Source organism: Stegostoma tigrinum, unplaced genomic scaffold, assembly GCF_030684315.1.
Source record: "Stegostoma tigrinum isolate sSteTig4 unplaced genomic scaffold, sSteTig4.hap1 scaffold_49, whole genome shotgun sequence".
NCBI classification, from domain to species: domain Eukaryota; kingdom Metazoa; phylum Chordata; class Chondrichthyes; order Orectolobiformes; family Stegostomatidae; genus Stegostoma; species Stegostoma tigrinum.
In genome coordinates, this window is record NW_026728419.1 from 2461729 (window position 1) to 2488218 (window position 26490).

General features: G+C 43.9%; 1 protein-coding gene across 4 annotated transcripts in view; it reads right to left on the reverse strand.

The window, feature by feature from the left end:
* The window catches only part of LOC132208588 (gastrula zinc finger protein XlCGF17.1-like), a 55387-nt gene extending 29662 nt beyond the window's left edge, over positions 1-25725 (reverse strand). The window contains exons 1-3 of one of the 4 annotated variants that reach the window (XR_009444718.1): positions 25154-25333; positions 24586-24727; positions 13743-20998 (exon numbers count right to left, since the gene is read on the reverse strand). The gene's annotated coding sequence lies outside the window, so the exon portion shown is untranslated. Of the gene's footprint in view, positions 1-13742; positions 21021-24585; positions 24728-25153; positions 25334-25666 lie in introns of those variants that run through there. The other 3 variants (XR_009444719.1, XM_059644064.1, XM_059644066.1) reach the window with 3 other exon arrangements.
* Between the last annotated feature and the right edge of the window lie 765 nt (positions 25726-26490).

A 26490-nucleotide genomic window follows, 5' to 3' on the forward strand; every position in this document is an offset into this window, starting at 1 on the left:
GCCCACAATCAGAGCAAATGAATGGTTTCTCCCCAGTGTGACTGCGTTGGTGCATTTCCAGCTCGGATGGGTAAATAAATCCCTTCCCAGTCTCTCCCCAGTGTGACTGCGCTGGTGTTTGGACATTTCAGATGAATCTTCACAGACTCTTCGACACACAAACAATACGCATTTCTCCCTGGTGTGAACAGTGCTTCTTCCTTCAATGTTCAAAATCCTGAGATAATTAGGTTATGACAAACAGATTGAGTGTCAGATCTGGGTGTGGTTTTGTTTGATTTCTCTGAATGCAATCAAAATTTCAAACAGAAAAGCAGAGAGAGAAACCAGAAGAACACACATAAAGATTGTGAAACTCAGAAATAAATCTGGTCAATTGTGGATCCAACACTTAGGGCCACAGCTGGATTATCAGTAAAACTGAACTGGTTCATTAAATGTCCTTCAGGGAAGGGAAACATTCAGCGTTTGCCCAAAACTACAAAAAGAGATAGAGTTTGGACAGACATGCATTTTATACATCTGAAAATGAATCCAATTCCTGTTTTCTCCCCATACCCTTTGATGCTTCTGAAGGACTAAGATGCAGCAAAATACCTGAAATCTGAAATAAAAACAGAAAAAGATGGAGATACACAGCAGATCTGGCAGCATCTGAAATGGTGATAGATGCAGGAACCATTGCAATCTTGAAGAAGTGTTGAGATGATCATCCATTGCACCATAATACAGGTTACACACCAAGTGCCAGAAAATGGGCCTAGCTTCAATAGGTGCTTGATGGCCAGCACCGATACAATGGGGACATGGTGTTCAACAATTTTACCTGAGTGTCTGACCCCATTTAGTTCCGTGTTTCTCTCCTGTTCTCTTTTAGAAAACAGGCAGCAGCAAGTAGTGAAGAATGCAAATGATATTTCGGCCTTCATTGAGAGGATTCGAGTACAGGAAGAGGGATATCTTTCTATAAGGGCCTTGGTGAGACCACACCTGGAGTCGTGTGCACCTTTGTTCTCCTTTCCAGAGGAAGGATGCCCTGGCTACTGAATGATCGTAAAGAAGGTTCACCAGACCAATTCCTGGGATCACAGGACTGATGTATGAAAAGCGATTTGATCTTGATTAATCCTTCTTTCTTTTAATCTTTCAGCCACCGAAAACATCATGAACTAATTTCACGTCCCATTTGCTGATTTGAGTCTTTTACTGCTAAAGGTATACTTTGGTTCCCATTCCCCTGTCATACGAGTTTAAATCCTCACCAGTGGAACTAGCAAAAGCATCAACAAGAATATCTGTCCCAGCTCTGCCCAGGACAATTGTTCAAGCTTGTGCATGTCCCACCTTCCCCAGAAACAAACAAAGTCTCAATGCCTCAGGAATCCAAACCTTTTAAGTTATAGCTCCAGCCATGCACTCATCTCATCTGTCCTCTTATGCTTTTACTAGCACGTGCATTGTAGCAGCTCACACTGTTACTGGATTAGATCACAAAAGGTCCTGTGGGGGTATAAAAGAGTCCTGTTGAGAAGGAACATTAGGGAATTTACTTGGGTTTCTGTAAACAGACAGTTCAAAACACATAAGCATTTTAACAAGAGGCAGTTTTTAAAGGCCTGGTTCAGCCACAATCACAAGTTTGTTACTTAATAAAAAGTAGAAGCAAAAGTCTGATCCTACAGCATTCTGAACTGTTTAGGTAATTGTAACCAGAAATGCAAACAACCAATTAACGTGAAATGGTTAGTTGAATTCCTTGAGCAAATGTTTGTCAGCAATAAAAGCAGCTCACTGTATCATTATGGAAGGCAAAGCAATAAATGGTGTAAACACAACCTCTAAAAGACCAACAACATAGGAAGGGGCAAAGAAAGGTTATAAAGAGAGAAGTCAGGGCTGCAGAGATAAAACAATTGAAATGTAGATATGGATAATTTGAATAAGTTCTTACATCCAAAGATCAAGGGAAGAGTGACAAAGATGGATTACAAAATCCAAAATGAAGATATGGTTAGTGCCTTAGTTATTTATGAAATCTAAACAAGTTCTCTTTCATAGATAATGGGAACTGCAGATGCTGGAGATTCCAAGATAATAAAATGTGAGGCTGGATGAACACAGCAGGCCAAGCAGCATCTCAGGAGCACAAAAGCTGACGTTTCGGGCCTAGACCCTTCATCAGAGAGGGGGATGGGGGGAGGGAACTGGAATAAATAGGGAGAGAGGGGGAGGCGGACCGAAGATGGAGAGTAAAGAAGATAGGTGGAGAGGGTGTAGGTGGGGAGGTAGGGAGGGGATAGGTCAGTCCAGGGAAGACGGACAGGTCAAGGAGGTGGGATGAGGTTAGTAGGTAGCTGGGGGTGCGGCTTGGGGTGGGAGGAAGGGATGGGTGAGAGGAAGAACCGGTTAGGGAGGCAGAGACAGGTTGGACTGGTTTTGGGATGCAGTGGGTGGGGGGGGAAGAGCTGGGCTGGTTGTGTGGTGCAGTGGGGGGAGGGGATGAACTGGGCTGGTTGAGGGATGCAGTGGGGGAAGGGGAGATTTTGAAACTGGTGAAGTCCACATTGATACCATATGGCTGCAGGGTTCCCAGGCGGAATATGAGTTGCTGTTCCTGCAACCTTCGGGTGGCATCATTGTGGCAGTGCAGGAGGCCCATGATGGACATGTCATCAAGAGAATGGGAGGGGGAGTGGAAATGGTTTGCGACTGGGAGGTGCAGTTGTTTGTTGCGAACTGAGCGGAGGTGTTCTGCAAAGCGGTCCCCAAGCCTCCGCTTGGTTTCCCCAATGTAGAGAAAGCCGCACCGGGTACAGTGGATGCAGTATACCACATTGGCAGATGTGCAGGTGAACCTCTGCTTAATGTGGAATGTCATCTTGGGGCCTGGGATGGGGGTGAGGGAGGAGGTGTGGGGACAAGTGTAGCATTTCCTGCGGTTGCAGGGGAAGGTGCCGGGTGTGGTGGGGTTGGAGGGCAGTGTGGAGCGAACAAGGGAGTCACGGAGAGAGTGGTCTCTCCGGAAAGCAGACAGGGGTGGGGATGGAAAAATGTCTTGGGTGGTGGGGTCGGATTGTAAATGGCGGAAGTGTCGGAGGATAATGCGTTGTATCCGGAGGTTGGTAGGGTGGTGTGTGAGAACGAGGGGGATCCTCTTGGGGCGGTTGTGGCGGGGGCGGGGTGTGAGGGATGTGTCGCGGGAAATGCGGGAGACGCGGTCAAGGGCGTTCTCAATCACCGTGGGGGGGAAGTTGCGGTCCTTAAAGAACTTGGACATCTGGGATGTGCGGGAGTGGAATGTCTTATCGTGGGAGCAGATGCGGCGGAGGCGGAGGAATTGGGAATAGGGGATGGAGTTTTTGCAGGAGGGTGGGTGGGAGGAGGTGTATTCTAGGTAGCTGTGGGAGTCGGTGGGCTTGAAATGGACATCAGTTACAAGCTGGTTGCCTGAGATGGAGACTGAGAGGTCCAGGAAGGTGAGGGATGTGCTGGAGATGGCCCAGGTGAACTGAAGGTTGGGGTGGAAGGTGTTGGTGAAGTGGATGAACTGTTCGAGCTCCTCTGGGGAGCAAGAGGCGGCGCCGATACAGTCATCAATGTACCGGAGGAAGAGGTGGGGTTTGGGGCCTGTGTAGGTGCGGAAGATGGACTGTTCCACGTAACCTACAAAGAGGCAGGCATAGCTGGGGCCCATGCGGGTGCCCATGGCCACCCCCTTAGTCTGTAGGAAGTGGGAGGAGTCAAAAGAGAAGTTGTTGAGTGTGAGGACGAGTTCCGCTAGGCGGATGAGAGTGTCGGTGGAGCCACTTCCTGGTCAAAGGCCTGTATCTGGAAATACAGCACCTGCAGATTCATTTTTAGTTTTCATCACCTTCCAGAGGTGTTTAGAAACCCCTCCTGAGCCACCGTGGTTTCCATCTCTCCCTTCGCACTTTCAATCTTTACTTTGAACGTGACAAAAGAGCAGAGCATCATCCCCCATCGCCATTACTCGCAGCGGATACATTCCAAAGAGCGCAACGGCACGACGCCTGCGCAGTGCTCGCCTGTAATGTTAATCAGCGACCTTTGCCAGCGCGGGGACTGCTGGGTAAAAGTCCTGCCATTGAAAGCCCTCAATCAATAAAAATTTTACTCTGATGGAGCTGATGGAAAAGGGCGCAGTACAAAAAAAAATACAGCACAGAAGCAGGCTCTTCAGCCCTCCAAGCATGCGCTGACAGGTTTTGCCCTTCCATATTAAAACTGTCTTCTCTTACATCCCTCTGTTCCCTTCCTATTCATAGACAATGTATACATAATATTTACTTTTTCAAAATTTCAAGTCTGAATCTATAAATAAGATAATTTTTAAAATTTATTTGAAATAAATCTCTAGTGCTACCCATCTAAAATTAAATTTGTAACTACATGGCAATGGGTAAATGGAAAGGAGGTGATGGGATAGTGCTCATGTGTAAGTGGTCAGTACTCCAGAACCCTCCCTCTGACACTTTTAGGCTGTGACTTTCAGATCGTCACTCACCTCCTTTTGGAAGAATTTGTTTTCCCTCAAAACCACTTAAAACCTCCAACTACTTATTTTAAAAGTGTTCTCAACCACCCCCCCCCCTCCGTTATTGATCCCTGTACTAAGGGGAAATGATTCTCCCTATCTAAGCTGTCAATGCCCTCTACAGCTTTGTTCACTTCAATTAGGTCCCCACCCAGCCTCTCTACTTTTTCTTCAAAACTCCATCGCTCCGGCCCAGGCAACATCCTGCTGGATCTCTGCACTTGTGCAGTCACATCATCCTTTGGTGTTATTTATATAACTGATACTTAATGGTAAGGTCCTGGGGAACATTGCTGAACAAAGACTTTGGGGTGCAGGTTCAAAGAGTTCCTTTAAGGTGGAGCCAAAGTTAGATAGGAAGACTTTGGTATTCTTGCACTTATTGGTCAATGCATTAAGTATAGGTGTGTTGAAATGTCATATTGTGACTATATAGGATATTGGTTAGGCCACTTTTGAAATGTTGCTGTCAGTAAAGACACTTGAAGTGGTTCAGAAAAGATTTAAAAGGATTTCACTGAAGTTGGAAGGTTTGGGCTATAAGGAGAGGCTGAATATGCTGGGGCTATTTTCCCTGAAATGTTGGAGGCTGAGGGGTGGCCTTATAAATGTTTATAAAATCGTGAGACATGGATAAGGTGAGTAGCCAACGTCATTTTCCAAGGCTCGTAGTCCAAAACTGGAGCACGTAGCTTTAAGTTGATACCAGAAAGATGTAAAAGGAACCTAAGGGGCAATTTTTTTTTCATGTCAAGGGTAGTGCGTGTATGGAATGAGCTACAAGAGGAAGTGGTAGGGGCTGGTACAATTACAACATTTAAAAGGTATCTAGATGGGTGCACGAACAGGAAGAGTTTGCAGGGGTATGGGCCAAATGGTATGAAATGGGACCACATTAATTAGGATACCTGGTTAGCTTGGACGCATTGGACCAAAGATTCTGATTCCATGCTGTACAACTCTGTGACTCTAAGTTGGAGAGTGGTAGAGTTGCTTCTGAGACTAAGATCCTGAATTTAAAAAGAGGAAACTGTGATAGCATGGCACACAAACTGGCCATAATAAATTGGGGAGTTTTACTTAATGGGATAGAAGTGGAAAGGCAAGTGAAAATACTTAAAGAAAATATTGGGGAACTGCAACAGTTGTTCATTCCTTTCTGGCACAAAAATGAAATGAGAAATGTGGCCTAGCCATGACTAGGAGGGAAATTAAAAATGGTGATATAGAGTCTTAGGAAATAAGAACATGAAGTGCTGGTGTTGGACTAGGGTGGACAAGGTCAGAAATCACACAACACCAGCTTATTAGTCCAACAGGTTTATTTGAAAACACAAGCTTTCGGAGCCTCAGACCTTCTTCACGCACAGATCGCACTTTAGCCCTTGAGATGTTCTGCCATTCATGCTGATATTGCTGATCACCAACTCAGTACCTTCTCACTTTCAACACCCTTTGATCCCTTTGTCCCTCTGAACAATAATCTAAACCTTCTTTACAACGTTCAATATTTTGCCACAACCACTTTCTTTGGTATTTGAACTCCACAGATTCACTCCTCTCTGAATGAAGAAACCCCCTTCCCAGAATCAGTCTGGTATACCTTCATAGCACTGTGTCTACAAAGACAGACTATCATTCCTTAGATCACGAGAACAATACTGCACAGAATACTCCAGGTGCGGTTGCACCGGTGTCTCAAACCCCAAATCAGACTCATTGATTTGATTTTTCAGTCAGCAGAAAGGAGTTAGGAATTTAATCCAGAGGGGAGAGGACGGAGAAAGGGAGAAAACTGGAAGCGGAGGACAGAAATGGGGAGGTTGGATGTGGATTTCAGTCGAAAGAGGAAGGAGGGTAGAGCCAGGAATTTACAGATTTGAGAAATAAGAGAGGAGAATAATGTTCCTCAGGATCTGGACTTGTCTGTTTTGAATTTCTATCCTGCAATGACAGTAAATGACTTGTAAGTTCCTTTTGCAGGACATTAGAAGAGAAGGATTTGCAGATATTAAACACAAACTGCATTACCTCACTCTTCTCTAAATTCAAGTCCATCTGCCATTTCTCCATCCAACTTTCCGATTGATGTACATCCTGCTGTGTCCTTTGACAACCTACCTCACTATCCTCACCTGCACCAATTTTCACAACATTAGCAAATCTATTAAACAGACAGCTTAGATTTTCATCCAAATCTTTGAAAAAATGACAAACCTTATGGAACACCACTGGTCACAGATCTCCAATCAAAAAACACCGTCCCCACCCACCCTCTGTCCTCTAACCCAATCCAATTTAGCAACTCACCATGGATTGATCTCATATGACATAATCTTCTGGGCCCAGCTACCATGAGGGAGCTTGTCGAATGCTTCAGTAGAGTACATGCAGACAACATCCACTGCACTGTCTTCATCGATCATCTTCACCACTTATTCAAAAAAAAACACAATCCAGTTTGTGAGAGGCAGGAAGCCAAGATGCATGTTATCCACATGAGCTTCAGCAAGGCCTTTGACAAGGTCCCTTGTGGCAGGCTGATACAGAAGTCTAAGTGACCCAGGTTACATCGTGAGTTGGGTACAGAACTGGCTTTGTCATAGAAGATGAAAAGTAGCTACAGATCTGTGACCAGTGCCTTTCAGTAGGAATCAGACCCCTGTTGTTAACAGATAATGTGAGGCTGGATGAACACAGCAGGCCCAGCAGCATCTCAGGAGCACAAAAGCTGACGTTTCTGGCCGAGACCCTTCATCAGAGAGGGGGATGGGGTGAGGGTTCTGGAATAAATAGGGAGAGAAGCGGAGGCGGACCGAAGATGGAGAGAAAAGAAGATAGGTGGAGAGGAGAGTATAGGTGGGGAGGTAGGGAGGGGATAGGTCAGTCCAGGGAAGACGGACAGGTCAAGGAGGTGGAATGAGGTTAGTAGGTAGGAGATGGAGGTGCGGCTTGGGGTGGGAGGAAGGGATGGGTGAGAGGAAGAACAGGTTCGGGAGGCAGAGACAGGTTGGACTGGTTTTGGGATGCAGTGGGTGGAGGGGAAGAGCTGGGCCGGTTGTGTGGTGCAGTGGAGGGAGGGAACGAACTGGGCTGGTTTTGGGATGCAGTGGGGGAAGGGGAGATTTTGAAACTGGTGAAGTCCACATTGATACCATTGGGCTGCGGGGTTCCCAAGCGGAATATGAGTTGCTGTTCCTGCAACCTTCGGGTGGCATCATTGTGGCACTGCAGGAGGCCCATGATGGACATGTCATCTATAGAATGGGAGGGGGAGTGGAAATGGTTTGCGACTGGGAGGTGCAGTTGTTTATTGCAAACCGAGCGGAGGTGTTCTGCAAAGCGATCGCCAAGCCTCCGCTTGGTTTCCCCAATGTAGATGAAGCCACACCGGGTACAGTGGATGCAGTATACCACATTGGCAGATGTGCAGGTGAACCTCTGCTTAATGTGGAAAGTCATCTTGGGGCCTGGGATAGGGGTGAGGGAGGAGGTGTGGGGGCAAGTGTAGCATTTCCTGCGGTTGCAGGGGAAGGTGCCGGGTGTGGTGGGGTTGGAGGGCAGTGTGGAGCGAACAAGGGAGTCACGGAGAGAGTGGTCTCTCCGGAAAGGAGACAAGGTGGGGATGGAAAAATGTCTTGGGTGGTGGGGTCGGATTGTAGATGGTGGAAGTGTCGGAGGATGATGCATTGTATCCGGAGGTTGGTGGGGTGGTGTGTGAGAACGAGGGGGATGCTCTTTGGGCGGTTGTGGCAGGGGCGGGGTGTGAGTGATGTGTTGCAGGAAATGCGGGAGACGCGGTCAAGGGCGTTCTCTACCACTGTGGGGGGAAAGTTGCGGTCCTTGAAGAACTTGGACATCTGGGATGTGCAGGAGTGGAATGCCTCATCGTGGGAGCAGATGCGGCGGAGGTGGAGGAATTGGGAATAGGTCATGGAATTTTTGCGGGAGCAGGTGTATTCTAGGTAGCTGTGGGAGTCGGTGGGCTTGAAATGGACATCAGTTACAAGCTGGTTGGCCTGAGATGGAGACTGAGAGGTCCAGGAAGGTGAGGGATGTGCTGGAGGTGGCCCAGGTGAACTGAAGGTTGGGGTAGAAGGTGTTGGTGAAGTGGATGAACTGTTCGAGCTCCTCTGGGGAGCAAGAGGCGGCGCCGATACAGTCATCAATGTAACGGAGGAAGAGGTGGGGTGTGGGGCCTGTGTAGGCCTGTTGTTAACATATTTATTATAAAAAAAATTTAGAGGAGAATGTAGGTGATCAAATTAGTAAGTATGTGAATGACAAAGATCATGGGAGCTGTGAGGTAGTGAGGAGGAATGCCAGAGGAGACAGCAGGACATAGATTGACTGGAGACTTGTGTGGAAAAAATGGCAGGTGGCATTTAATCCAAACAAATGTGAGGTGATGCATTTTGGAGGGTCTAGTGAAGGAGGGAAGTGTACAGTAAATGGCAGAATTCTGAGAAGCACGATCATAGAGCAGTATCTAGGTCTACAGTTTCACAGTTTCCTGAAAATGGCAACCCGAGTGGAGATGATGGTCAGGGCAAAGTGTATAAAAATTGGTCATGTTGCAGCTCGCTAGAACTTTAGTGAGGTTATATTTGCAATGTTGTGTACAATTCTGCTCGTCAAACCACCAAAGGGTACAGAAACAGGTTACCAGGATATCACCTTGTTTGGAGGATATTAGTTATGAGGAGATGTTGGATAAATTTGGTTTGTTTTCATTTGAATATCAGAGGCTGAGGGGCAACCCGGTAGAAATTTACAAAACTGGGAGAGACATGGGTAGTTGGAGTCGAGAGTAGAAATGACAGTTTGTGTAGGGGACATACGTTTAAAGTAATAGGGAAACATGTAAAGGAGGTGTGAAAGGTGAGTTTTTACACACAGAATAGTATGTGTCAAGAATGCATTACCAGAGGAAGTGGGATAAACAGATACAATCACAATACTTAAAAGACATCTTGATGGATTCGTGAATTGGCAGGGAATAGAGAGATACAAACTGTGCAGGGGAAAGAAAGAGATTTCATGATTAGAAAATCGTGCGTTAATGGAGGCTTGTGGTTTAAAGGGACTGTTCCTGTTCTGTAGTATTATTTGAGACCTCAGTTTTTCAAATACAGACTGGAATATTGCTAGAGTAACAGGCAGTGACAGTAAGTTTTTCTGGATTGTATGCATGACAAGTTTCCAAAAACAGTGCATTCAGTTCAAAAAGAAAGAGCGCTCGTTTGATCATACTTCTTGGGAATGATGGGAGCCAAGTAGATCAAGTGTCAGTGGCGGATCATTCAGGAGACCATGATCACGTGTAGGAAGGTACAGAATAATGTCAGATAATAACCAGCATTAGTTCAGAATAAGAAAGCTCAGTTGATGGAAAGTTGTCTTCAACAGAGCAAGGTCAAAGCTGGACAGCAATGACTGAGTGGAGGTTGACGGGACAAAGTACAATTAATAATTGCAATACTTTCAAAGAGAAGATGGTTCAATTACACTCAGAAAGGAAAGGAAGGGCAAACATTCACGGCTGCTTGTATGACAATTAGAATTTAAGAACAAAAAACAAGCACCTATGATAGGTGTCAAAGAGAAAAGTCCAAATTGACAGTCACGAGGAATACAGAAGGTTCAGAAGTTGGGGCAAGCAGATGAAAAAGCACACAAGGAAGGGAGAGAATTAGGAGAGAAAATGTTGGCAGCCAGTTGAGAGGGGCTCATAACACATTGGTTTGTCTCCTACATAGTTATAGCCAGAGGAACATGCAGGTTCTGGGTTCAGACAGGGGCAAACTTTAGGAGCCCCTTGGAATCATTGGAAGCAGCAGAGGCAGTGGATCAATTGTCACCATGAGTCAGACAATGAAGCTCTTTGAGCTCCTCACTGTTGTTGTTGTAGGTGAGGATGGAGAATACATGGGGGAGGGGGAAGAGATGTTCAATGAGAACAAACTTTTATTAGACATATCATTAAAAATAAACATACTGCAGGTCACACAGAAAGCTGTTTGATTTGACTCTAATGCTAAATATAACGACTGAGAACTGGAGTTATTCAAACCAATGGAAACAGATTCCATTGAAACGGTTCAGTACTGACTGTGATTGAAAGCAAAATACAAACATCCAACAGCTACCGACAAACTCACTTCCGTGTCAGCAAATGAGATAAATGAGTGAATCCCTTCCCACCCTCAGAGCAGACGAATGGCCTCTCTCCAGTGTGAACTCACTGGTGTAAATGGAGTTTAGTTGATCATCTGAACACATGGCTACAAAAAACACACAAATGGTCTCTCAGCAGTGTGAACATATTGATGATTCATCAGAACATTTAAAGCACTTCCCACAGTTTGGACATTTAAAAAGGTCTCTCATCAGTGTGAACAGCTTGTGTGCCAGGACTGTAGTTAATCAAGTGAATCCCTCCCCACAATCAAGGCTTGCATTGTGTCAGTCCTGGTAGTTAATTAAAACTGGTGTCCACACACACACAATACGTGTATGGTTTCACACTGTGAATAATGCTTTCTCCTTCCATGTTCAAAATCTGATAATGTTCTGTTTACAATAAACTGAGGGGCCCATAAAACGCTGGGATTATGCCTGGTGTCAGTTTCCCTTTGAATACTCTGTGAAATAAATTTAAAACAGAACAATGCAACGAAGAGAGAGTCCACACAAACACCAGGCTGCCTATGAAATCAGCTGGTAATGAATCTGGTAGTTTGATTAGATTGGATTCCCTACAGTGTGGAAACAGTCCCTTCAGCCCAACAAGTCCACACTGCCCCTTGAAGCATCCCACCCAGACCCATCCCCCTATATCCCACACAGCCCTGAACACCATGGGCAATTTAGCATGGCTAATCCACTAATCCACCTAGGCTGCACATCTTTGTGGGAGGAAACCAGAGCACCTGGAGGAAACCCACACAGACACAGGGAGAACGTGAAAACTCCGCATATACAGTTGCCCGAGGCGAGAATCGAACCCGGGTCCCTGGTGCTGTGAGGCTGCAAAGCTAACCACTGAGCCACCGTGCCACCCCATAGGATTAATGATGTACTGTAAAAAAGAAGTGACCACAAAAGCCAGTGATTCATTAATGTCGATCAGGGAACAGAACCTACCACCTGGTCTGGGCTTACACAAGACTCTGGCCTCCTAGTGAGTGGTCAGACAAAGAAAGAATGTGGAGAAAGAGGTGAAACACAGGTATTGAATAAATCCACATCTCAATCAGGACTTTGACATCATGTCACAAACCCTTAAACTTCACTATTGTGAATGTCCAGTATGGAAGATCTATGTGGAACACCATCACCATGAGGACCCCCTCCAAGTCACACATCATCCTGACTTGTCTGAATCCAGTGCAGGATGAACAGCAATTTCCTCCAATTAAACACTGAGACAGCTTCTACACTGACTGCAACCTTCTGTCTAGTAACTGTGTGAAGCTGAACCAGACTGTTCACAACTCTGATGAAATACTTCACACTAAGATGAGCTTTCAACCACATCATCACCAAACCAACTGTTTCCATCTCAGTAACATCACCTGACTCCATCCACGTCTCAGCTCATCTGCTGCTGAAACCCTATCCATTCTTTGTTACCTCTAGATTTAACTGCCCTGACACTGACCGGTCCCCCATACTCAAGTGTCCCATAATGTTGGAGTGATTAAAATCTCTGCTCTCTCAGTTGTAGTGTTATTGGCCCAAAGTGTATCACAGGTGCTGAAAAATAAGTCAGCAGATCTGTTAAAAGACTATCCAATTTAGCATCGTGATAGTACCATGCAGCGTGAGAAGTTTTTCTCAAAGTGAGAATGGGACCTACTTTCCACAGGACTATGCAGTGGTTACTCTCACCGAATGCTGTTCTGGATAAATACTGAGGATGAGGTAATGTAGGTTTTCCCCTCCCTCTCTCTGTTCTTCCTCATCCCTGCTGTACCTATTTTGTTTCTATGTCTCCTGTACACTCAAACATGTCTGTGTAGCTGCTTGAAAAATAACTTTAATAGAACTTCAAGTCTATCTTTATTTTTTCTTCACGCAGCAAATTATGTGTATTGTCTCCTCTTTTCTTACACACAGCAAAATCCTGCAGAGAAGAAAATGCCACTTGCTCATGGGACATTCGCAGCAGTGAGATTCAAACCCACATCAATGAAAAGACTGGAGTCTTAATTCAGCACCTTAGACTGTTCAGCCACAGTAACTGACAAGTCATGGTCATCCTTATTGTCTTCGATGATAATGTCGCGACACCAAATTTTAGTCATGGAGCAGGAGAGGCCTCGAGACTGCATTACCATTTCTCAAATATCTAATGGGTTCGCAACCTCAACACCAATTTTGCCTCAAATCCCTGCAAAGTCTCCAATTTCTCTCAGGTCACCTATCAAGCTTTTCTCTTCAAGAAAATAACTTTTTGCTGTTTAACAGAAAGTGCTATAGAAACAAAGTAGGTCTGGCAATGTCTAAGACAAATGAAATCATGTTAGTTTCAAGATCTTAGAACTATTTCTCTCTCTCTCTCTCTCTCTCTCTCTCTCTCTGCAGGAATGGCTTCACTACATCCCACACAGTTGTTACAATTTTTAACAATTATGTAGCAATTAAAGCTAAAATTCTATTTTCTTTCTTTATCATTTGCAGCACCAGCAAAGGACTTTAGACCCATTTTTGTCCTTTTCCATACCCATCCTGAATCAAAAAGAGCTATAATAACTAACTGAGAGACCTGCTGCATTTATCCAGCACTTTTTTTTGGACAATTTGTGTTTCTAAATTAATTCCCTCAATGTGTCAAATGCCTTAAATACTTGCTGACAAGGTCTAGGTGTCTGTCGTTTGAACATTGCACTGTGAAGACTTCAAATCATCCATTTTATAAGAAGCAAGCACACAGTAACTGAACTCTACACTTAAAAATGCAAAAACATATTTCCTTCCTAATCTTTAAGCCTGTTTATTTCTTTGTACTGCTTAGCAGTAAGTCATGCAACTGCACCAGAAACCTCTGATCCTTAGAATTTTTTTAACCAGTGTCTGAACATGTAGTCCATAACATGAGAATTGGCAAAAGTTGTTGACACACAGAACAAAGAAAATGTTGTGAGAGACTCAGCAAATAAAGGAACATTTCTTATACTGTAGCTGAAAAGAATTGGTTTATTGAAACAGATTTATTCACCATTTGACCGAGTGACTGGCGTCATACAGGCTGCTTAAAGAGGAGGGAAACAACATCACGAAATTAATTTTGAATGTTAAATCATGGAGCAAGTACTGAAAATGGATTACAATGTCAATGAGAAGAATACATTGGAACCTTAGGATTTTCTAAAGCAATTACCTTTTACTTCCTTGGACTGCAGTGGCATCAGTGAAAAACCCATTCGTCACCTTATGAAGCAGGATTTGAACACTGACTGTGGGAGGCCAAGTTAGCTCAGTTGTCAGAACATACGCTGCTTAAGTGCAGGGTTATGAGTACAAGTCCAACACTGGGCACCACCTGTTTAATTATTTAGTATTTCCTCTCTGCAAATTCCCTTCCTCCAGCTATTCGTGACAGGCTAACCCTTTCATCCCATGAATCAGCTTAGTGAATCTTTTTTGCACTGCATTCAACGCCAGCATATCCTTCTTAAATACAAGCACCAAAACTGTAAATAATATACCAGTATGGCTTCACCAACATCCAATACAGTTGTTACAAGATGTCCCGATCCTCAAACACCAATAATTCGCAATTAAGGCCAAAATTCCATTTACTTCCTTCATCACTTCAGCATCAGTTTAGGACTTAAGGCCCATCCTTTTCCTTTTCTTACAATCCTGAATCGAAAAGTTATAATAACTGCCTGCAAAATGCAATCCCACTGAAACTTCAACCACTTGCTCAACTTTGTAACCTAAAGTCAAGTCCAGGACCTTCCCCTTCCTTGTTGGGACTTCTCCTTAGTGGTTGAAGAAGTGCTGTCCTGGATGTATTTTAAAAATTCTGATAAATCTTTCCCACTGTGATGACTCCATTAATGCTGAGGAAATTGAAAGCTCCTGCTACCACAATCCTGCTACTTTTACACTTTCTCAAAATTTGCCTCCTTATTTATTTGTGGAGTTTTCAAAGATGCCAGCCCTCCTTATTGCTGTAATTGATTCCCTAAACAAAATAACAATATCCCCTCCTCCTTTACCACCTCCACTGCCTTGCATGAAGGCCCTGTAACCTGGAATACTGAGCTGCTAACCATGTCCAATTGACAGCAATGTCTTTATGGCCCCATTAATTTGTATCCTCAAATCATCTGCCTTATTCATCTGAACACCATTCACCCTTAACAAACTCCCTTGTACCTTAAACTGGCCTGTGACAAGGCCTTCCAGACTCTCGTTTCTTCTCTTTTTGGCCCTTATTATTATTTTGAACATTCTCCCTGGATTTCAGCCCACTGCTCAGGGATTTACAAGGCCCTCAACAGTACTGGAAACGCACCCCCACCCCCCACAAGGATGCAGGTCCCATTCTAGTTTAGGTGTAACTGCTGTGTGTAATTCTAGTCTTCTTGCTAAAGGAAGGGTGTTGTAAAACTTGAAAGGTTCGGAAAAGAATTGTAATGGTTATTACTGTAATAATGTACCATTAGTACACTAAGTTTCAAGCATTATGGGATGACCCTGTTCCCATTTGCTCACATGAAATGTACTGACTGTCATTGAGTGAAAAATAAAAACCACCGGTTCCTTACACTTGGGAGGTGAGGATGGAGGAGTTAGGGGAGATGGAGAGCCTTTCAAAATAAACTAGTCTGCTTTTGAGATGAAGACGCAATGCACAGTAGTTTTAATAAAAGGTTGACTTGTATTGTTTTTTTCTCCCAACTAGGTAACCAGACACGTGGTGTTTTCAAACATCATGAGAAACAAGCCCAGATAACATGACTTGGATACAGATAATAGGAGCAACAAAAAAAATTCCTACAGATTCTGGGGAACTCATTGGTGGTTATCCACAGTGGCTCAGCGGTTAGCACTGCTGGCTCACAATGCCAGGGACCCAGATTTGATTCCACCCTTGGGCAAATGAGTGTGTGGAGTTGGCATGTTCTCCCTGTGACTACGTGGGTTTCCTCTGGGTGCTCTGGTTTCCTCCCATGTGTTGGTTAGGTGGATTGGCCAAGCTAAATTGCCCAGAGTGTTCAGGGATGTGTAGATTAGGTGGGCTACGGGGAGATGTGTCTGGGTGGCATGCTCTGAGGTTTTCTGTGGAATTCTTGGGCCAAAGGGCCTGTTTCCCTACTGTAGGAATACTCTGAATTCTATGAAAACCAGTCCTAATGATCTAGGAAATCCCTTTTCACACAGTGTGCAGGTGGATTGTCTTTACCCAGTGTGAAGGTGTTGATATACAGCAATAAAACATCATCATTTTCAAAACCTACCCTACAGTTACATAATTGTTATTAAAATTAACTCAAAAGGACTAATAAATTAAACACCATTTATCTCAATGCCAGAGGCCTAACAGCTAAGGCAGATGAACTCAGGGCAAGGTTGGAAACATGGAACTGGGTTATCATTGCAATCACAGAGACAAGGCTCAAGGATGGACAGTGATGCCAGCTTAATGTTCTAAGATTATAGATCCGATAGAAAGGATAGAAAGTCAAAGCGGGAGGGGAAGCAAAGCAAGAATGTGCTTTGTGAAAAGTGGCATTTTTGAACAAGGATAACATTATGGCTTCACTTAGGAGGGATATATCTGAGAACACATCCAGGGAAGTTATTTGGGTGGAACTGAGAAATAAGAAAGAGATGATCACCTTATTGGGATTATACTATAGGCCTCCCAATAGTCAGCAGGAATCTGACAAACAATTTTGAAAGAAGATCTCGGTTATCTGTAAGAATAACAGGGTGGTTATGGAAGGGATTTTAACTTTCCAAACACAGACTGGGAATTCCATGGTGTAAAATGCTTGAATGGAGAGGAATTTGCTGAGAGCGAGTGTCCAGGAAAACGTTCTGATTCAGTATGTGATGTACCGACTAGAGAAAGTGCAAATCTTGACCGGCTCTTGACAAATAAAGCAGGACAGGTGACGAGGGTATCAGCGGGGGAGGACTTTGGGGCCAGTGACCATAATTCTATTAGTTTTAAAATAGTGATGGAAAAGAGTAGACCGGATCTGAAAGTTAAAGCTCTATATTGGAGGAAGGCCAATTTTAAAGGGATTACACAAGAGCTTTCAAAAGTTGATTGGGGCAGATATTGCAGGTAAAACGGAAAGATTCAGAACTGGGAAGCCTTCAAAAAAAAAACATGAGTGTTCAGGGACAGTATATTCCTGTTCGGGTGAAGGACAAGGCTGGTAGGTGTAGGGAATTCTGGATGACTAGAGAAATCAAGGTTTTGGTCAAGAAAAAGGAAGGACATGCCAGGTATAGACAGCAGAGATTGAGTGAATCCTTATAAGAGTATAATGACAATGGTATACTTAAGAGGGAAATTAGGAGGGCAAAAAGGGGACATGAGGTAGCTTCGGCAAAAAGTATTAAGGAAAATCCAGAAGGATTCTACAAATAGATTAAGAACAAAAGGATAACTAGGGAGAGAATAGGGCCCCTTAAAAAGCAGCAATGCCGCCTATGTGTGGAATTGCAAGAAATGGGGAATATAATAAAACAAGTATTATGCATCAGTATTTACTACAGAAAAGGATATGGAAGATATAGACTGTGGGGAAATAAATAGCAACAACTTGAAAATTAGCCATATTTCAGAGGTAGTGATGCTGAACGGCTTAAAACGCATAAAAGTGGATAAATTCCTGGGACCTGATCAGGTGTATCCGAGAACTCGGAGGGAAACTAGGCAAGAGATTGTTGGGCCCCTTGCTGAGATATTTGTATCATCGATAGCCACAGATGAGGGATCAGAAGTTGGCTAATGTGATGCCACTATTTAAGAAAGGTGCTAAGGAAAAGCCAGGAAACTATAGGCCAGTGAGCCTGATATTAGTGGTGGGCAAGTCGTTGGAGGGAATCCTGAGGGATAGTACTTGAAATATTTGGAAAGGGAAGGACTGATTCGGGACAGGCAACATGGCTGTGTGTGTAGGAAATCATGTCTCACTAACTTGATTTTTTTTGAAGAAGGAACAAAGAGGATTGATTAGGGCAAAGCAGTGGATGTGTTCTATATGGATGTCAGTAAGGCAGTTGACAAGGTTCCTCATGGTAGACTGATTAGCAAGGTCAGATCACATGGAATACAGAGAGAACCAGTCATTTGGATACAGATCTGACTTGAAGGTAGGAGACAGAGTGCTGGTGGAGGGTTGCTTTGTAGATTGGAGGTGTGTGACCAGTGGTGTGCCACAAGGATCAGAGCTGGGTCCACTCATTTCTGTCATTTATAAAGATGATTTGGATGTGAATGCAGGAGTTATAGTTACTAAGTACCAATCCTTGCAGCATACTGCAGGCCAAAGGCCTTTCCAAATGGCCAGCTCTCCCTGGATTCCATGTGATCTCACCTTGTTAATCAGTCTACCATGCGGAATTTTACTTACTGAAATCCATATCGAAAACATCCACCAGTCTGCCATCAATTTTCTTTGTAACTTCTTCAAAAAAAACTCAATCAAGACATAATTTCCTATGGACAAAGACATGTTGACTATCCCCATTCAGTCCACGCTTTCCAAATACATGTAAATCCTATCCCTCAGACTTCCCTCCAACAACTTACCCATAACTGACATCAGGCTCACCAAAAGTTTATTGTTCCCTGGCTTTATGTTACCACCTTTCTTGAACAATGGCACTGGAATAGCCAACCTCCAGCCTAACAGCTCACCTATGACTGTCAATGGTGCAAATATCTGGGCAAGGGGCCCAATCGCAAGCCTAACTTCCCGCAAAGTTGGAGAATACACCTGAAGTAGTCCTGGGGATTTATCCACCTTTATGCTCTGTAAGGCATCCAGCACCACCTCCTCTATAATATGGAACTTTTCAAGATACACATTCATTTCTAAGTTCTCTAGCTTTCATATTCTTTTCCACAGTAAATACCGATGTAAAATACTTGTTTTGCATGTCATCCATCTTGTGCATTCCCATACATAGGCGGTCTTACTGTGCTTTTAAGGGGCATAATAGTGTCAAAATTGGCCTTAGTCCCATTGAAAACTTTAACTTTTAGACCAAGTCTATCCTTCTCCATAACTATTTTAAAACTAATACAACAATGATCATAGGCCCCAAAATATTTCTCCCACTGACCTCTCAGTCACCTGCCCTACCTTATTTCCCAAGAGAAGATCAAGTTTTGAGCAGGGACTAATGACACCAGTACAAACAGCCCAAAGATCCAAGTTCAATCCTTGATTTAAAAGCAAAATCCTTCAAATGTGGTTGTGGTGAACTTGCTGGTGTGTTAACAGTTTGCATGATTGAGTGAATCCCTTTCCACACATAGAACAAGTGAATGGTCTGGCCCCAGAGTGAACTCGCTGGTGTCTCAGCAGGTTGGTTGAGTGAGCAAATCCCTTCCCACATTCGGAACATGTGAACGGTTTCTCTCCAGTGTGAATTCACTGATGTGTCAGCAGGTGAACTGTCTGAGTGAATGCTTTTCCACACTCCGAACAGCTGAATGGTCTCTCTCCAGTATGAAGTCGCTGATGTGTCAGCAGGTTGGATGAGTGAGTAAATCCCTTCCCACACTCAGAACAGGTGAAAGGTTTCTCTCCAGTGTGAACTCGCTGATGTACCAATAGTTTGGAATTGCGAGTGAATCCTTTCCCACATTCAGAACAGATGAATGGTCTTTTCCCAGTGTGAACTTGCTGGTGTTCCAGCAGAGAGGATGACTGAGTGAATCCTTTCCCACACACAGAACAGGTGAATGATTTCTCTCTGGTGTGATGGGTAAATAAATCCTTTCCCACAATCCCCACATTTCCACAGTCTCTCCCCAGTGTGACTGCGCTGGTGTTTGGACATTTCAGATGAATCTTCACAGACTCTTCGACACACAGACAATACGCATTTCTCCCTGGTGAACAGTGCTTCTTCCTTCAATGTTCAAAATCCTGAGATAATTAGGTTATGACAAACAGATTGAGTGTCAGATCTGGATGTGGTTTTGTTTGATTTCTCTGAATGCAATCAAAATTTCAAACAGAAAAGTAGAGAGAGAGAAACCAGAAGAATACACACAAAGATTGTGAAACTCTGAAATTAATCTGGTCAATTGTGGATCCAACACCGAGGGGCACTGCTGGATTATCAGTAAAACTGAACTGGTTCATTTAATGTCCTTCAGGGAAGGGAAACAGTCAGCGTTTGCCCAAAACTACAAAAAAAAGAGATAGAGTTTGGACAGACATGAAGGGCAGGCATTTTATACATCAGAAAATGAATCCAATTCCTGTTTTCTCCCCATACCCTCTGATGCTTCTGAAGGGCTGAGAATACACAGCAAAATACCTGAAATCTGAAATAAAAACAGAAAAAGATGGAGATCCACAGCAGATCTGGCAGCATCTGAAATGGTGATAGATGCAGGAACCATTGCAATCTTGAAGAAGTGTTGAGATGATCATCCATTGCACCATAATATAGGTTACACACCGAGTGCCAGAAAACGGGCCTAGCTTAAATAGGTGCTTGATGACCAGCACTGATACAATGGGGACAGTGTGTTCAACAATGTTACCCCGGTGTCTGACCCCATTTAGTTCCGTGTTTCTCTCCTATTCTCTTTTAGGAAACAGGCAGCAGCAAGTAGTGAAGAATGCAAATGATATTTTGCCCTTCATTGTGAGAGGATTCGAGTACAGGAAGAGGGATATCTTTCTATAAGGGCCTTGGTGAGACCACACCTGGAGTCGTGTGCACCTTTGTTCTCCTTTCCAAAGGAAGGATGGCCTGGCTACTGAATGATCGTAAAGAAGGTTCACCAGACCAATTCCTGGGTTCTCAGGTCTGATGCATGATGAGAGAGTTTTGATCTTGATTAATCCTTCTTTCTTTTAATCTTTCAGCCACCGACAACATCATGAACTAATTTCACGTCCCATTTGCTGATCTGAGTCTCTTACTACTGAAGCTATACTTTGGTTCCCATTCCCCTGTCATCCGAGTTTAAATCCTCACCAGTGGAACTAGCAAAAGCATCAACAAGAATATCTGTCCCAGCTCTGCCCAGGACAATTGTTCAAGCTTGTGCATGTCCCACCTTCCCCAGAAACAAACAGTCTCAAAGCCTCAGGAATCTAAACGCTTTAAGTTATATCTCCAGCCATGCACTCATCTCATCTGTCCTCTTATTCTCGCTTTCACAAGCACGTGCATTGTAGCAGCTCACACTGTTACTGGATTAGATCACGAAAGGTCCTGTGGGGGTCATAAAAGAGTCCTGTTGAGAAGGAACATTAGGGAATTTACTTGGGTTTCTGTAAACAGGCAGTTCAAAATACATAAGCATTTTAATAAGAGGCAGTTTTTAAAGGCCTGGTCCAGCCACAATCACAAGTTTGTTACTTAATTAAAAAGTAGAAGCAAAAGTCTGATCCTACAGCATTCTGAACTGTTTAGGTAATTGTAACCAGAAATGCAAACAACCAATTAACATGAAATGGTTAGCTGAATTCCTTGAGCGAATGTTTGTCAGCAATAAAAGCAGCTCACTGCATCATTATGGAAGGCAAAGCAATAAATGGTGTAAACACAACCTCTAAAAGACCAACAACATAGGAAGGGGCAAAGAAAGGTTATAAAGAGAGAAGTCAGGGCTGCAGAGAGATAAAACAATTGAAATGTAGATATGGATAATTTGAATAAATTCTTACATGCAAAGATCAACGGAAGAGTGACAAAGATAGATTGCAAAATCCGAAGTGAAGACATGATTAGTGCCTTAGTTATTTGTGAAATCTAAACAAGTTTTGTTTAATGGCTTGGTAAAGCTCTAAAGTGACTGAATTTCATCCTCAGTGGAATTTGAATAGATGCTTTTTATTAAAACAAGAAAGTAATAATGGAAAGCACTTAGAGTAGAAAATGAAACTTCAATTTAAAAATCATTTGCAGCATGCAAATCGTTGGGGTTGTAAACTGCAACAGCAAGTCAGAAACACTGTTTGTTTGGTCTCTTAAGCTGAAGTGAGAGAGGGATTTTTCCACAATTTTCAACTGTATTACAAAATTGTAGTTACTTTATATCAGAGTTGAGTTTAAAAGACTTTATCACAATTCCTAACAATCCACACTACAGTTAGTAGAGAATTTGGAAAAGTTCTCAGTGATAAGCTACTATTTTGGTTTTTGGCAAAAAACATGGTGCAGCTGGCAAATGTCTGAGGAGGAATATAACTGTCAAAAGCATTGTAAGGTCCCAAAGACAGATGAAGTCATTTTCTAGCTAACCTCAGGAGATTATGGGAGGGTTTAAGGCTGAACATAGTATTGTCCATGATTGTTTGCTTACTGGATTGGATATATTGATTTGGGGTGTGTGGCTAACAATGACAACAATATTGCATGTAAATAACATCTAGCAAAAGGAATAAAAATATTACAATCAGCCAGGGAAAGTTTGAGTGTCATTGCCCACTCTTCCAATCTGAGCTGTATTTAAGAGGGGAATTAGGCCTCACGTGAAAGCCAGGTTTGGAGTGGACTCTGGCCTCTCCCACACATGCGGTAACAGAGCTCTGAATAAAGGTCGCTTGTACAACTGAACACAACGCAAAACTCCTCCCTACCACAATGTGGCAATGGGTGTAAGCTTGACAATACTACATTTGAGATCTTGTATTTTAATGTATCTCTTATCTTCCTATCTTCAGCTTTCAGGTCCTCCTATGTCACTGGTACAATCGGATGTTCACCCTCCCACTCCAGAATGTCCTGAAGCTGCTCCATGTCATCGCTGATCCTGGCACCAGGGAGGCAACATACCATCCTGGATTCATGTCTCTCTGTGCCCCTTACTATTGAATCCCCTGTCTCTACAGTCATATTCATCATTTTCCTCCCCTTCTCTGCAGCAGAGTCACTCCAAGTGCCATGAACTTGACTGATGCTGCTTCACGATTGGCCACCCCACCACCACCAGCCCTCCCCCGACCAAACAGTACCAAAAACAGTATATTTGTTTGAGGACGATGACCACGAGGGACTCGAGCACTTCATTTCTGAGCCTTTTACTTGTCTGATGGCCACCCATTCCCTTGCTGTCTGTGTAATCTTCACCTGCTTGTGACCAATCTGTTGAGAATGCTACCACAACCTTCTCAGTATCATGAATGCTCCATACTGACTGCACCCACAGCTCCAGCTCTGAAAAACAGCTAACCAGTAGCTGCAGACGGATACACTTCCTGCACAAATAGCCAATAGGGACACTGGTAATATCCCGGAGTTTAACGCGGAAAAGTGTGAGGTGATTCACTTTGGAAGGAGTGACAGGAATACAGAGTACTGGGCTAATGGTAAGATTCTTGGTAGTGTGGATGAGCAAAGAGATCTCAGGATCCGTGTGCACAGATCCCTGAAAGTTTCCACCCAGGTTGGTAGGGTTGTTAAGAAGGTGGATGGTGTGTGAGGTTTTATTGGTAGAGGGATTGAGTTTCAGAGCCATGAAGTCATGTTGCAGCTGTACACAACGCTGGTGCGACCACACTTGGAGCTCTGGTCGCCACATTACAGGAAGGACGTGGAAGCATTGGAAAGGGTGCACAGGAGATTTACCTGGATGTTCCCTGGTATTGAGGGAAGGTCTTTTGAGGAAAAGTTGAGGGACTTGAGGCTGTTTTCGTTAGAAGAAGGTTAAGAGGTGACCTAATAGAGACATACAAGCTGATATGAGGAGTAGATAGGGCGGACACTGAGATCCTTCTTCCTCGGATGGAGGTGGCTAGCACGAGGGGCCATAGCTTTAAATTGAGGGGTGATAGTTGTAGGACAGATGTCAGAGGTAGGTTCTTTACTCAGAGTAGTAAGGGCGTGAAATGCCCTGCCTGCAACAGTAGTAGACTCGCCAAGTTTAAGGGCATTTAAGTGGTCATTGGATAAACATATGGATGATAATGGAATGGTGTGGTTTAAATGGGCTTCAGTTTGATTTCCCAGGTCGACACAACATCAAGGGTCTATGTTCTATTGTGCTAGACAAGGACACCACAGACCTGAGGTCTTCTGTTGTGACTTCTCTCCAGATTAAGCCAGTTTCTGCCTTAAAGAGAATTTAATGAAGCTAGGTCCTTCCCCTTCATTTCAAACATTACTATTATAAAATCAAAAGTCGCTAACTTTATATAAGCTAATATATACTTTAAAAACTGTAAGAAAATTCTTTACAGTATCAATTATCAATTGACTGTTTCTGTTAGGACGGTGAGACTTTCTGAACTGCCCAAACTGAGACTGAGCATCACACTCAATCTTTCGGTTTCACTTTCTTTCTGTTTCACCCAACTCCAAAGCACTCTCATTGAGCCAAGCAACACTCACAGTGCAGCCTTTTCATTTTCATTGTCTGCTCACACCCACTCTGATCTCAGCCTCCCATACTGTTTCAATTCAGCTCAATGGGAGCTCAGGGAACAGCATCTTCACGTTAAATGCAGTAATTTATAACCCTCAGGACTCAACACAGACTTCAGCAGTTTCAGGATCAATAGAGTTGTCAGGATCTGGAAGATTCCACTTGAAGGGGTGCTGGAATTTGTGCCCATAAGGACTTTTAAAAGGAAGTTTGCAGACATTCAAGAATGAAGAATATATAGATTAAAATCATGAAGTGGGCGATTGGGACTAAATATGACAGTTCTTTCAAGGAGACGAGGTGTTGTTTGGACAAAACTGCCCCTCTCAGGCCAATATCTCCTTTCTCAGCTGCAGGGTATAGAACTCAACACTTATCCCAGGGGTGATCAAACCAAAAATTTGAATATTCTGCTTTCAAGTTACAACCTTACCAGGAATATTCTCCCATGGATAGAATGGTTAAACCTCTTCCCTTTCGCATTTAAGTGTCAATGATACTCAGATCCTGATCACTCTGCTAAATGGAGAACTTGCATTGGGATCCTGGTCTGCAAATTATTCTCAATTAATACCCTGTAAAACAAATCCATAAGAGACAAATAACTGTCAGCCCTGGATAGAAATCCAGAAAACACCACAAGATTGTTTGGAAAAGGCAAACATTTCTCTTGGTTTCCGTTAGTCATGTATAAATCCTCCTGTTCAAATCACCCTGCTCCCCGACACAGAAAGATGCAGAGGGAAAATACACCCATTATTAGAGACGGGGGAAGTCAGATATTAATAAATTTGACCAGGGAGCACAAGGGGACTCAGAGCACGTTCAGTGATTTGATCCCAATCATATGAACACTGGACAAACGGATATGCTTTAATAGATCATAATATTTAAAGCAGGACTTCCGAAAGTGAGAGTGCAACAGGTAACATGAAGTTCTGAGCAAGGGTTAGCGGATCCGAAACGTTATTTTTTAAATTCACGGATGCTGCCAAGCCTACTGAGCTTTTCCACCAACTCTGTTTTTGAACATGCAGTTCTGAACGCGTTTTCGGCATTTCTCCTCCACTAAGTATCTAACGTGTAACTGCAGCAATTTATACTGCCTGAAGCCAGTACTTCGCCAGCGTCAAAAGTCCTTCCCAGGAAATACACGCCACGTCTCAGTCTGGGGAAGAAGTCCAGAGAGAAAAAAACACATTTCGCTTCTATATACCCGCCCCCCCAAAAAGAAAGGCTGCGCTTGCGTTCCGCTGCAGGTTGCCACCTATAAATATGGCGATCCGGCATGAGTCCCAAAGATCATTGCCCCTAATAAAGATGGTGGCAATCACCTCTGCCTCTCGCAGCCTCAGGTCCGCAGCAATTCTTCCATTTGTTGCAAAACACGGGGCCGGCATGTTAAAATCTATGTTTTCTGACATGCATCGACCGCAATTAAAACCTCTCAGTCAATACCGAAACTATTTCCCTCCCGGTTTGTGCTCCTTTCCTTTTTATCCCGTGTACTGTACCTTCCGAAAGCAGCTGACCTTCAGTCGCAGAGATTTTGCGCCCCCGAACAAGGGCGATCACGTGATTTTCACACAGACAAACATCTCACTCGCTCTGATTGGTTGGAGGGTAGGCCGCTTCCATTGGGTCCTCCAAGCCCCGTCCCGTGCTCGGATTGAACCAAAGCTGACATCGCTTCACAGGGAGACAGCAATAGCTGCAGGTGCTGGAGTCAAGGATGAGACAGTGTGGAGCTGGAGGAACACAGTGAGCCAGGCACCATCAGAGGAGCAGGAAAGTTGATGGTTCAGGACCCTTCTTCAGAAATGGGGCGGAGGGGGGGAATGGGAGCTGAGACATAAACAGAGTGGGGGCTGGGGAAGGTAGGTGGGAAGGTGATAGGTGAGTGCAGGTAGTCAGTGGTGAAGATTTTTCCTGCTGTTCATTAGCTCTGTGAGTGATGGTGAGTGTTCATCCCGAGATGAGGGAAAAAATAGGCCACTCCTGATTCTCCTAATGTAAGGCAAAACAACAGCTTGTATTTTATGGAAACTTTTACTCTGTCATTCTCCTCGATGTTTTGGCTGTTTCGGAGACATGGATAGAGCAGGGTCAGGAATGGATGTTGTAAGCTCCAGGGTTTAGATCTTTCATTAAGGACAGGGAAGGTGGTAAAAGAGGGGGAGGTGTGGCTTTGTTAGCCAAGGACAGTACAACGGTGGCTGAAAGAACTCTTGATGAGGACTCGTCTACTGAGGTGTTATGGGCTGAGGTCAGAAACAGGAGAGGAGAGGTCACACTGCTGGGAGTTTTTTATAGGCCCCTGGAAAGTTCCAGGGATGTG